Genomic DNA, 13,931 nt, shown 5'->3' with positions numbered 1-13,931 from the left:
TTGATATTGTTCTTCTACATACTGTATATCTATCTACCTCATTTATAACCAGTATAACTGATATGGTTATTGATAATGTTCTTCTACATATTGTATATCAATCTACCTCATTTATCACCAGTATAACTGATATGGTTATTGATAATGTTCTTCTACATATTGTATATCTATCTACCTCATTTATAACCAGTATCACTGATATGGTTATTGATAATGTTCTTCTACATACTGTATATCAATCTACCTCATTTATAACCAGTATAACTGATATGGTTATTGATAATGTTCTTCTACATACTGTATATCTATCTACCTCATTTATAACCAGTATCACTGATATGGTTATTGATAATGTTCTTCTACATACTGTATATCTATCTACCTCATCTGTCACCAGTATCACTGATATGGTTATTGATAATGTTCTTCTACATACTGTATATCAATCTACCTCATCTATCACCAGTATCTCTGATATGGTTATTGATAATGTTCTTCTACATACTGTATATCTATCTACCTCATTTATAACCAGTATCACTGATATGGTTATTGATAATGTTCTTCTACATACTGTATATCAATCTACCTCATCTATCACCAGTATCACTGATATGGTTATTGATATTGTTCTTCTACATACTGTATATCTATCTACCTCATTTATAACCAGTATAACTGATATGGTTATTGATAATGTTCTTCTACATATTGTATATCAATCTACCTCATTTATCACCAGTATAACTGATATGGTTATTGATAATGTTCTTCTACATATTGTATATCTATCTACCTCATTTATAACCAGTATCACTGATATGGTTATTGATAATGTTCTTCTACATACTGTATATCAATCTACCTCATCTATCACCAGTATAACTGATATGGTTATTGATAATGTTCTTCTACATACTGTATATCAATCTACCTCATTTATAACCAATATAACTGATATGGTTATTGATAATGTTCTTCTACATACTGTATATCTATGTAACTCATTTATAACCAGTATAACTGATATGGTTATTGATAATGTTCTTCTACATACTGTATATCAATCTACCTCATTTATAACCAGTATAACTGATATGGTTATTGATAATGTTCTTCTACATACTGTATATCTATGTAACTCATTTATAACCAGTATAACTGATATGGTTATTGATAATGTTCTTCTACATACTGTATATCTATCTACCTCATCTATCACCAGTATCACTGATACGGTTATTGATAATGTTCCTCTACATACTGTATATCAATCTACCTCATTTATAACCAGTATAACTGATATGGTTATTGATAATGTTCTTCTACATACTGTATATCTATCTACCTCATTTATAACCAGTATCACTGATATGGTTATTGATAATGTTCTTCTACATACTGTATATCTATCTACCTCATCTGTCACCAGTATCACTGATATGGTTATTGATAATGTTCTTCTACATACTGTATATCAATCTACCTCATCTATCACCAGTATCTCTGATATGGTTATTGATAATGTTCTTCTACATACTGTATATCTATCTACCTCATTTATAACCAGTATCACTGATATGGTTATTGATAATGTTCTTCTACATACTGTATATCAATCTACCTCATCTATCACCAGTATCACTGATATGGTTATTGATATTGTTCTTCTACATACTGTATATCTATCTACCTCATTTATAACCAGTATAACTGATATGGTTATTGATAATGTTCTTCTACATATTGTATATCAATCTACCTCATTTATCACCAGTATAACTGATATGGTTATTGATAATGTTCTTCTACATATTGTATATCTATCTACCTCATTTATAACCAGTATCACTGATATGGTTATTGATAATGTTCTTCTACATACTGTATATCAATCTACCTCATCTATCACCAGTATAACTGATATGGTTATTGATAATGTTCTTCTACATACTGTATATCAATCTACCTCATTTATAACCAATATAACTGATATGGTTATCGATAATGTTCTTCTACATACTGTATATCAATCTACCTCATTTATAACCAGTATAACTGATATGGTTATTGATAATGTTCTTCTACATACTGTATATCTATCTACCTCATTTATAACCAGTATAACTGATATGGTCATTGATAATGTTCTTCTACATACTGTATATCAATCTACCTCATTTATAACCAGTATAACTGATATGGTTATTGATAATGTTCTTCTACATACTGTATATCTATCTACCTCATCTATCACCAGTATCACTGATATGGTTATTGATAATGTTCTTCTACATACTGTATATCAATCTACCTCATTTATAACCAATATAACTGATATGGTTATTGATAATGTTCTTCTACATATTGTATATCAATCTACCTCATCTATCACCAGTATCACTGATATGGTTATTGATAATGTTCTTCTACATACTGTATATCAATCTACCTCCTCTATCACCAGTATCACTGATATGGTTATTGATATTGTTATTTTATTTTGTTATTTTGTTATTATATTCTGTAGTTCTTTCTCTACATTGACACTTGTTTTTTTTAATTTATTTATATTATTTATATTGACACAATATATTTCTGATATTGCTACTACGTAAGTAACCATTTGTCTGTACAGTTTCCACCTTCTGTAGAGACCCATCCACTTAGCTAGATGTGGCTGGGGGATACAGCATTTCTGTCACATGACCCATCAGTTTAATGTCTGGATTAGCATCATCTAACATTTCTACAATATTTTTATCTGGACACTTTCTGCTTACCTGGGATTGTTCCTTATTGTAGGCTACTACTTTTAGTCTTAATCTTTACTACACTACTCACTGTTTATCACATGACCTCACATGTGAATCCTTAAACAGATGGGTGGGGCTAAGGCTTAAGAGGGTGTGAACAATGCTGAATGGGTGGAGACAAAGGAGAGCTCTCCAGTAGGCGCACCAAAAACATTCAGGGGCCATTTTCACAAAAGTGGGGTTTCAGGTTTATCAACTTTCAAAGTAGAATTACTTTCCCATTGTTCCTCAAATGCAGTGTATGATATACCATTTTGTATCTCTGTATCTGCTTTTTTTCCAATGTAAAAAACACAATTTCAAATGTTGCTACGTAAGACCGAATCAAGTCTGTCGGTCACATTTAGTTTCAATGCCCATTACCGCATGTCACTTTTTACCGAATTGACAAGAGGGACAATTATTTTTCTACAAAGAAACTAGATGACGTGACACACGTCTTCCTCCGGGATGTGAAAGAGCGCAAATAAATCAATCGCCCATACCCTACCTCATAACCCTGTAGACTATAATATAACCCCATACCCTACCTCATAGCCCTGTAGACTATAATATAACCCCATACCCTACCTCATAACCCTGTAGACGATAATATAACCCCATACCCTACCTCATAACCCCTGTAGACTATAATATAACCCCATACCCTACCTCATAACCCTGTAGACTATAATATAACCCCATACCCTACCTCATAACCCTGTAGACTATAATATAACCCCATACCCTACCTCATAACCCTGTAGACTATAACATAACCCCATACCCTACCTCATAACCCTGTAGACTATAATATAACCCCATACCCTACCTCACAGCCCTGTAGACTATAACATAACCCCATACCCTACCTCACAACCCTGTAGACTATAACATAACCCCATACCCTACCTCATAACCCTGTAGACTATATTATAACCCCATACCCTACCTCATAACCCTGTAGACTATAATATAACCCCATACCCTACCTCATAACCCTGTAGAATATAATATAACCCCATACCCTACCTCATAACCCTGTAGACTATATTATAACCCCATACCCTACCTCATAACCCTGTAGACTATAACATAACCCCATACCCTACCTCATAACCCTGTAGACTATAATATAACCCCATACCCTACCTCATAACCCTGTAGACTATAATATAACCCCATACCCTACCTCACAACCCTGTAGACTATAATATAACCCCATACCCTACCTCATAACCCTGTAGACTATAATATAACCCCATACCCTACCTCATAACCCTGTAGACTATAATATAACCCCATACCCTACCTCACAGCCCTGTAGACTATAATATAACCCCATACCCTACCTCACAACCCTGTAGACTATAATATAACCCCATACCCTACCTCACAGCCCTGTAGACTATAATATAACCCCATACCCTACCTCATAACCCTGTAGACTATAATATAACCCCATACCCTACCTCACAGCCCTGTAGACTATAATATAACCCCATACCCTACCTCACAGCCCTGTAGCCTATATTATAACCCCATACCCTACCTCATAACCCTGTAGACTATAATATAACCCCATACCCTACCTCATAACCCTGTAGACTATAATATAACCCCATACCCTACCTCACAGCCCTGTAGACTATAATATAACCCCATACCCTACCTCACAGCCCTGTAGACTATAATATAACCCCATACCCTACCTCACAGCCCTGTAGCCTATAATATAACCCCATACCCTACCTCACAGCCCTGTAGACTATAATATAACCCCATACCCTACCTCACAGCCCTGTAGACTATAACATAACCCCATACCCTACCTCACAGCCCTGTAGCCTATATTATAACCCCATACCCTACCTCATAACCCTGTGACTATAATATAACCCCATACCCTACCTCATAACCCTGTAGACTATAATATAACCCCATACCCTACCTCATAGCCCTGTAGACTATAATATAACCCCATACCCTACCTCATAGCCCTGTAGACTATAATATAACCCCATACCCTACCTCATAACCCTGTAGACTATAATATAACCCCATACCCTACCTCATAACCCTGTAGACTATAATATAACCCCATACCCTACCTCATAACGCTGTAGCCTATAATATAACCCCATACCCTACCTCATAGCCCTGTAGAGTATAATATAACCCCATACCCTACCTCATAGCCCTGTAGACTATAATATAACCCCATACCCTACCTCATAGCCCTGTAGACTATAATATAACCCCATACCCTACCTCATAGCCCTGTAGACTATAATATAACCCCATACCCTACCTCATAGCCCTGTAGCCTATAATATAACATTGATACATATTGACTAGGCTGATCAATATGAATCAGCATCAATGTAAGGAAGCCTAAAATGATCATTATTGAAAGTTGAAATCAGTATTGTAATAACTTAACAATTCTGCGGATGTCTTACTGCCTAAATCACCTCTCTCTGCGATGGCCTAACTTCTCCAAAACACTTTTCTACATAAAATGGTAAAAGAACACTACAAACCTCAGAAACATTTTTTCTTCGACCGACAGTGTCCAGTTCTGCCTCTACTTCCTTATAAATGTACTTCCTTGTTTCAACACAGTGGGCGGGTTCAACAGGTATAGGTTTATGTGAAGACACACAAACACAAAACACACTCGCAGACAGACACATAGATGCACACACACACACTCTCCTTCCCGCTAACTTTAGACCATGTGTATGCACAGTTTCTAGTGGTTGAAGTATTGCATTTCAAGAAGGCAAGTAGATTAGTATTTGGTGTAAATGTGGGATATGACGGACACGCTTATTCATAACAATAACAAGGTCAATAACAAGATGTAATCATTTGCTGTTAGTGAGAAGAGAGAACATCCATTTAGTTTATCTTTGCATTTTAAAATAATTATAAATAGCCATCTATTTCCCAGACTTTTATTTATTTCGTTTCCATGATCATTGCATAATAAATTCCTCACCTTTTCCGTGATGTTTTCATTCTCACGAGGTAGCATATAGGCATACAACGAGGTTACCATTCGTCCCATCTCTCGTTTAATTGAACCCACTTCACAGTAGTAAATAGATAAGCTATTTCAAGTATTTTGCTCTATGTAAAATACCAGGGCCACATTTGTAAACGTTGTCTACACACAAAATATGCCACAAAACATGCATGTGCCAGTTTTCACGCAAATGTTGTCATTTATAAAAAGTGAACTTGACATGAGAATTTGCTAATCCTCCCGCTAACTTTAGACCAGGCGTCCTTCCAGTTTCTAGTGGTTGAAGTCTTGCATTGTAAGAAGACAAAAGTAGACTAGTAGTAGCCTGGTGCAGATGGGGAATATATGACGAGACTCTTATTCAGAACTAAAGAACAGGTAGACCTGGCTTAATGTAATAACAGGATGCAATCATTGGCTGTTAGTAAGGCGAGCAAAAAACGATGTTTCTTTACATTCTATAATAATTAGAAGTAGGCATACATTTCCTGTTATTGCAGAATAAAGCCTATACTCACCAAATATCATATAGGCCCAGGGGTGCCATATGGGGGAAAAACATAGGACAATTCTAAGGGCCTGTAACTGACAGGGGCGCTAAACAAATATTAGAACGTTTGGTTAAAAAAATGCAATATTAAAATATTAACCTATCATCATTAATTTAAAAAATGTTTTTACAATGTTCTAATAAAACTAACGGTTTATTTTTATTTTCTTGTTTTTGGCAAAAGTAAACATCCAGAGAGCCTCTGTCTGGTTATTGATGTTCTTCTACATACTGTATATCTATCTACCTCATTTATAACCAATATAACTGATATGGTTATTGATATTGTTCTTCTACATACTGTATATCAATCTACCTCATCTATCACCAGCATAACTGATATGGTTATTGATAATGTTCTTTTACATACTGTATATATATCTACCTCATTTATAACCAGTATAACTGATATGGTTATTGATAATGTTCTTCTAAAATACTGTATATCTATCTACCTCATTTATAACCAGTATAACTGATATGGTTATTGATATTGTTCTTCTACATACTGTATATCTATCTACCTCATTTATAACCAATATAACTGATATGGTTATTGATATTGTTCTTCTACATACTGTATATCAATCTACCTCATCTATCACCAGTGTAACTGATATGGTTATTGATAATGTTCTTCTACATACTGTATATCTATCTACCTCATTTATAACCAGTATCACTGATATGGTTATTGATAATGTTCTTCTACATACTGTATATCAATCTACCTCATCTATCACCAGTATCACTGATATGGTTATTGATAATGTTCTTCTACATACTGTATATCTATCTACCTCATTTATAACCAGTATAACTGATATGGTTATTGATAATGTTCTTCTACATATTGTATATCAATCTACCTCATTTATCACCAGTATAACTGATATGGTTATTGATATTGTTCTTCTACATACTGTATATCAATCTACCTCATCTATCACCAGTATAACTGATATGGTTATTGATAATGTTCTTCTACATACTGTATATCTATCTACCTCAATTATAACCAGTATAACTGATATGGTTATTGATAATGTTCTTCTACATACTGTATATCAATCTACCTCATCTATCACCAGTATCACTGATATGGTTATTGATAATGTTCTTCTACATACTGTATATCTATCTACCTCATTTATAACCAGTATAACTGATATGGTTATTGATAATGTTCTTCTACATACTGTATATCTATCTACCTCATTTATAACCAGTATAACTGATATGGTTATTGATATTGTTCTTCTACATACTGTATATCTATCTACCTCATTTATAACCAATATAACTGATATGGTTATTGATATTGTTCTTCTACATAATGTATATCAATCTACCTCATTTATAACCAGTATAACTGATATGGTTATTGATAATGTTCTTCTACATACTGTATATCAGTCTACCTCATTTATAACCAGTATAACTGATATGGTTATTGATAATGTTCTTCTACATACTGTATATCTATCTACCTCATGTATCACCAGTATCACTGATATGGTTATTGATAATGTTCTTCTACATACTGTATATCAATCTACCTCATCTATCACCAGTATCACTGATATGGTTATTGATAATGTTCTTCTACATACTGTATATCTATCTACCTCATTTATAACCAGTATAACTGATATGGTTATTGATAATGTTCTTCTACATATTGTATATCAGTCTACCTCATTTATCACCAGTATAACTGATATGGTTATTGATAATGTTCTTCTACATATTGTATATCTATCTACCTCATTTATAACCAGTATCACTGATATGGTTATTGATAATGTTCTTCTACATACTGTATATCAATCTACCTCATCTATCACCAGTATAACTGATATGGTTATTGATAATGTTCTTCTACATACTGTATATCAATCTACCTCATTTATAACCAGTATAACTGATATGGTTATTGATAATGTTCTTCTACATACTGTATATCAATCTACCTCATTTATAACCAGTATAACTGATATGGTTATTGATAATGTTCTTCTACATACTGTATATCAATCTACCTCATTTATAACCAGTATAACTGATATGGTTATTGATAATGTTCTTTTACATACTGTATATCTATGTAACTCATTTATAACCAGTATAACTGATATGGTTATTGATAATGTTCTTCTACATACTGTATATCTATCTACCTCATCTATCACCAGTATCACTGATACGGTTATTTATAATGTTCTTCTACATACTGTATATCAATCTACCTCATTTATAACCAGTATAACTGATATGGTTATTGATAATGTTCTTCTACATACTGTATATCTATCTACCTCATTTATAACCAGTATCACTGATATGGTTATTGATAATGTTCTTCTACATACTGTATATCTATCTACCTCATCTGTCACCAGTATCACTGATATGGTTATTGATAATGTTTTTCTACATACTGTATATCAATCTACCTCATCTATCACCAGTATCTCTGATATGGTTATTGATAATGTTCTTCTACATACTGTATATCTATCTACCTCATTTATAACCAGTATCACTGATATGGTTATTGATAATGTTCTTCTACATACTGTATATCAATCTACCTCATCTATCACCAGTATCACTGATATGGTTATTGATATTGTTCTTCTACATACTGTATATCTATCTACCTCATTTATAACCAGTATAACTGATATGGTTATTGATAATGTTCTTCTACATATTGTATATCAATCTACCTCATTTATCACCAGTATAACTGATATGGTTATTGATAATGTTCTTCTACATATTGTATATCTATCTACCTCATTTATAACCAGTATCACTGATATGGTTATTGATAATGTTCTTCTACATACTGTATATCAATCTACCTCATCTATCACCAGTATAACTGATATGGTTATTGATAATGTTCTTCTACATACTGTATATCAATCTACCTCATTTATAACCAATATAACTGATATGGTTATTGATAATGTTCTTCTACATACTGTATATCTATGTAACTCATTTATAACCAGTATAACTGATATGGTTATTGATAATGTTCTTCTACATACTGTATATCAATCTACCTCATTTATAACCAGTATAACTGATATGGTTATTGATAATGTTCTTCTACATACTGTATATCAATCTACCTCATTTATAACCAGTATAACTGATATGGTTATTGATAATGTTCTTCTACATACTGTATATCAATCTACCTCATTTATAACCAGTATAACTGATATGGTTATTGATAATGTTCTTCTACATACTGTATATCTATGTAACTCATTTATAACCAGTATAACTGATATGGTTATTGATAATGTTCTTCTACATACTGTATATCTATCTACCTCATCTATCACCAGTATCACTGATACGGTTATTGATAATGTTCTTCTACATACTGTATATCAATCTACCTCATTTATAACCAGTATATCTGATATGGTTATTGATAATGTTCTTCTACATACTGTATATCTATCTACCTCATTTATAACCAGTATCACTGATATGGTTATTGATAATGTTCTTCTACATACTGTATATCTATCTACCTCATCTGTCACCAGTATCACTGATATGGTTATTGATAATGTTCTTCTACATACTGTATATCAATCTACCTCATCTATCACCAGTATCTCTGATATGGTTATTGATAATGTTCTTCTACATACTGTATATCTATCTACCTCATTTATAACCAGTATCACTGATATGGTTATTGATAATGTTCTTCTACATACTGTATATCAATCTACCTCATCTATCACCAGTATCACTGATATGGTTATTGATATTGTTCTTCTACATACTGTATATCTATCTACCTCATTTATAACCAGTATAACTGATATGGTTATTGATAATGTTCTTCTACATATTGTATATCAATCTACCTCATTTATCACCAGTATAACTGATATGGTTATTGATAATGTTCTTCTACATATTGTATATCTATCTACCTCATTTATAACCAGTATCACTGATATGGTTATTGATAATGTTCTTCTACATACTGTATATCAATCTACCTCATCTATCACCAGTATAACTGATATGGTTATTGATAATGTTCTTCTACATACTGTATATCAATCTACCTCATTTATAACCAATATAACTGATATGGTTATCGATAATGTTCTTCTACATACTGTATATCAATCTACCTCATTTATAACCAGTATAACTGATATGGTTATTGATAATGTTCTTCTACATACTGTATATCTATCTACCTCATTTATAACCAGTATAACTGATATGGTCATTGATAATGTTCTTCTACATACTGTATATCAATCTACCTCATTTATAACCAGTATAACTGATATGGTTATTGATAATGTTCTTCTACATACTGTATATCTATCTACCTCATCTATCACCAGTATCACTGATATGGTTATTGATAATGTTCTTCTACATACTGTATATCAATCTACCTCATTTATAACCAATATAACTGATATGGTTATTGATAATGTTCTTCTACATATTGTATATCAATCTACCTCATCTATCACCAGTATCACTGATATGGTTATTGATAATGTTCTTCTACATACTGTATATCAATCTACCTCCTCTATCACCAGTATCACTGATATGGTTATTGATATTGTTATTTTACATACTGTATATTCTGTAGTTCTTTCTCTACATTGACACTTGTTTTTTTTTTTTAATTTATATTATTTATATTGACACAATATATTTCTGATATTGCTACTACGTAAGTAACCATTTGTCTGTACAGTTTCCACCTTCTGTAGAGACCCATCCACTTAGCTAGATGTGGCTGGGGATACAGCATTTCTGTCACATGACCCATCAGTTTAATGTCTGGATTAGCATCATCTAACATTTCTACAATATTTTTATCTGGACACTTTCTGCTTACCTGGGATTGTTCCTTATTGTAGGCTACTACTTTTAGTCTTAATCTTTACTACACTACTCACTGTTTATCACATGACCTCACATGTGAATCCTTAAACAGATGGGTGGGGCTAAGGCTTAAGAGGGTGTGAACAATGCTGAATGGGTGGAGACAAAGGAGAGCTCTCCAGTAGGCGTACCAAAAACATTCAGGGACCATTTTCACAAAAGTGGGGTTTCAGGTTTATCAACTTTCAAAGTAGAATTACTTTCCCATTGTTCCTCAAATGCAGTGTATGATATACCATTTTGTATCTCTGTCTCTGCTTTTTTTCCAATGTAAAAAACACAATTTCAAATGTTGCTACGTAAGACCGAATCAAGTCTGTCGGTCACATTTAGTTTCAATGCCCATTACCGCATGTCACTTTTTACCGAATTGACAAGAGGGACAATTATTTTTCTACAAAGAAACTAGATGACGTGACACACGTCTTCCTCCGGGATGTGAAAGAGCGCAAATAAATCAATCGCCCATACCCTACCTCATAACCCTGTAGACTATAATATAACCCCATACCCTACCTCATAGCCCTGTAGACTATAATATAACCCCATACCCTACCTCATAACCCTGTAGACTATAATATAACCCCATACCCTACCTCATAACCCTGTAGACTATAATATAACCCCATACCCTACCTCATAACCCTGTAGACTATAATATAACCCCATACCCTACCTCATAACCCTGTAGACTATAATATAACCCCATACCCTACCTCATAACCCTGTAGACTATAATATAACCCCATACCCTACCTCATAACCCTGTAGACTATAACATAACCCCATACCCTACCTCATAACCCTGTAGACTATAATATAACCCCATACCCTACCTCACAGCCCTGTAGACTATAACATAACCCCATACCCTACCTCACAACCCTGTAGACTATAACATAACCCCATACCCTACCTCATAACCCTGTAGACTATATTATAACCCCATACCCTACCTCATAACCCTGTAGACTATAATATAACCCCATACCCTACCTCATAACCCTGTAGAATATAATATAACCCCATACCCTACCTCATAACCCTGTAGACTATATTATAACCCCATACCCTACCTCATAACCCTGTAGACTATAACATAACCCCATACCCTACCTCATAGCCCTGTAGACTATAATATAACCCCATACCCTACCTCATAACCCTGTAGACTATAATAGAACCCCATACCCTACCTCACAACCCTGTAGACTATAATATAACCCCATACCCTACCTCACAGCCCTGTAGACTATAATATAACCCCATACCCTACCTCATAACCCTGTAGACTATAATATAACCCCATACCCTACCTCATAACCCTGTAGACTATAATATAACCCAATACCCTACCTCACAGCCCTGTAGACTATAATATAACCCCATACCCTACCTCACAACCCTGTAGACTATAATATAACCCCATACCCTACCTCACAGCCCTGTAGACTTTAATATAACTCCATACCCTACCTCATAACCCTGTAGACTATAATATAACCCCATACCCTACCTCACAGCCCTATAGACTATAATATAACCCCATACCCTACCTCACAGCCCTGTAGCCTATATTATAACCCCATACCCTACCTCATAACCCTGTAGACTATAATATAACCCCATACCCTACCTCATAACCCTGTAGACTATAATATAACCCCATACCCTACCTCACAGCCCTGTAGACTAGAATATAACCCCATACCCTACCTCACAGCCCTGTAGACTATAATATAACCCCATACCCTACCTCACAGCCCTGTAGCCTATAATATAACCCCATACCCTACCTCACAGCCCTGTAGACTATAATATAACCCCATACCCTACCTCACAGCCCTGTAGACTATAACATAACCCCATACCCTACCTCACAGCCCTGTAGCCTATATTATAACCCCATACCCTACCTCATAACCCTGTGACTATAATATAACCCCATACCCTACCTCATAACCCTGTAGACTATAATATAACCCCATACCCTACCTCATAGCCCTGTAGACTATAATATAACCCCATACCCTACCTCATAGCCCTGTAGACTATAATATAACCCCATACCCTACCTCATAACCCTGTAGACTATAATATAACCCCATACCCTACCTCATAACCCTGTAGACTATAATATAACCCCATACCCTACCTCATAACGCTGTAGCCTATAATATAACCCCATACCCTACCTCATAGCCCTGTAGAGTATAATATAACCCCATACCCTACCTCATAACCCTGTAGCCTATAATATAACCCCATACCCTACCTCATAGCCCTGTAGCCTATATTATAACCCCATACCCTACCTCACAGCCCTGTAGACTATAATATAACCCCATACCTTACCTCACAGCCCTGTAGCCTATAATATAACATTGATACATATTGACTAGGCTGATCATGTAAGGAAGCCTAAAATGATCATTATTGAAAGTTGAAATCAGTATTGTAATAACTGAACAATTCTGCGGATGTCATACCCCCTAAATCACCTCTCTCTGCGATGGCCTAACTTCTCCAAAACACTTTTTGTCATAAAATGGTAAAAGAACGCTACAAACCTCAGAAACATTTTTCTTCGACC

At 34.3% G+C, this 13,931-nt stretch overlaps 1 protein-coding gene across 1 annotated transcript in view; it reads right to left on the bottom strand.

Moving 5' to 3' along the window:
• LOC106592313 (NACHT, LRR and PYD domains-containing protein 12) overlaps nt 1–13,931 on the bottom strand; it is a 38,882-nt gene extending 24,951 nt beyond the window's left edge. Inside the window, exon 1 of the mRNA XM_045713006.1 lies at nt 13,909–13,931. The gene's annotated coding sequence lies outside the window, so the exon portion shown is untranslated. The remainder of the gene's footprint in view (nt 1–13,908) is intronic.

This window comes from Salmo salar, unplaced genomic scaffold, assembly GCF_905237065.1.
Source record: "Salmo salar unplaced genomic scaffold, Ssal_v3.1, whole genome shotgun sequence".
NCBI classification, from domain to species: Eukaryota; Metazoa; Chordata; class Actinopteri; order Salmoniformes; family Salmonidae; genus Salmo; species Salmo salar.
Note: the sequence above shows the minus strand (reverse complement) of the source record. Positions and strands in the feature narration are given on the sequence as shown.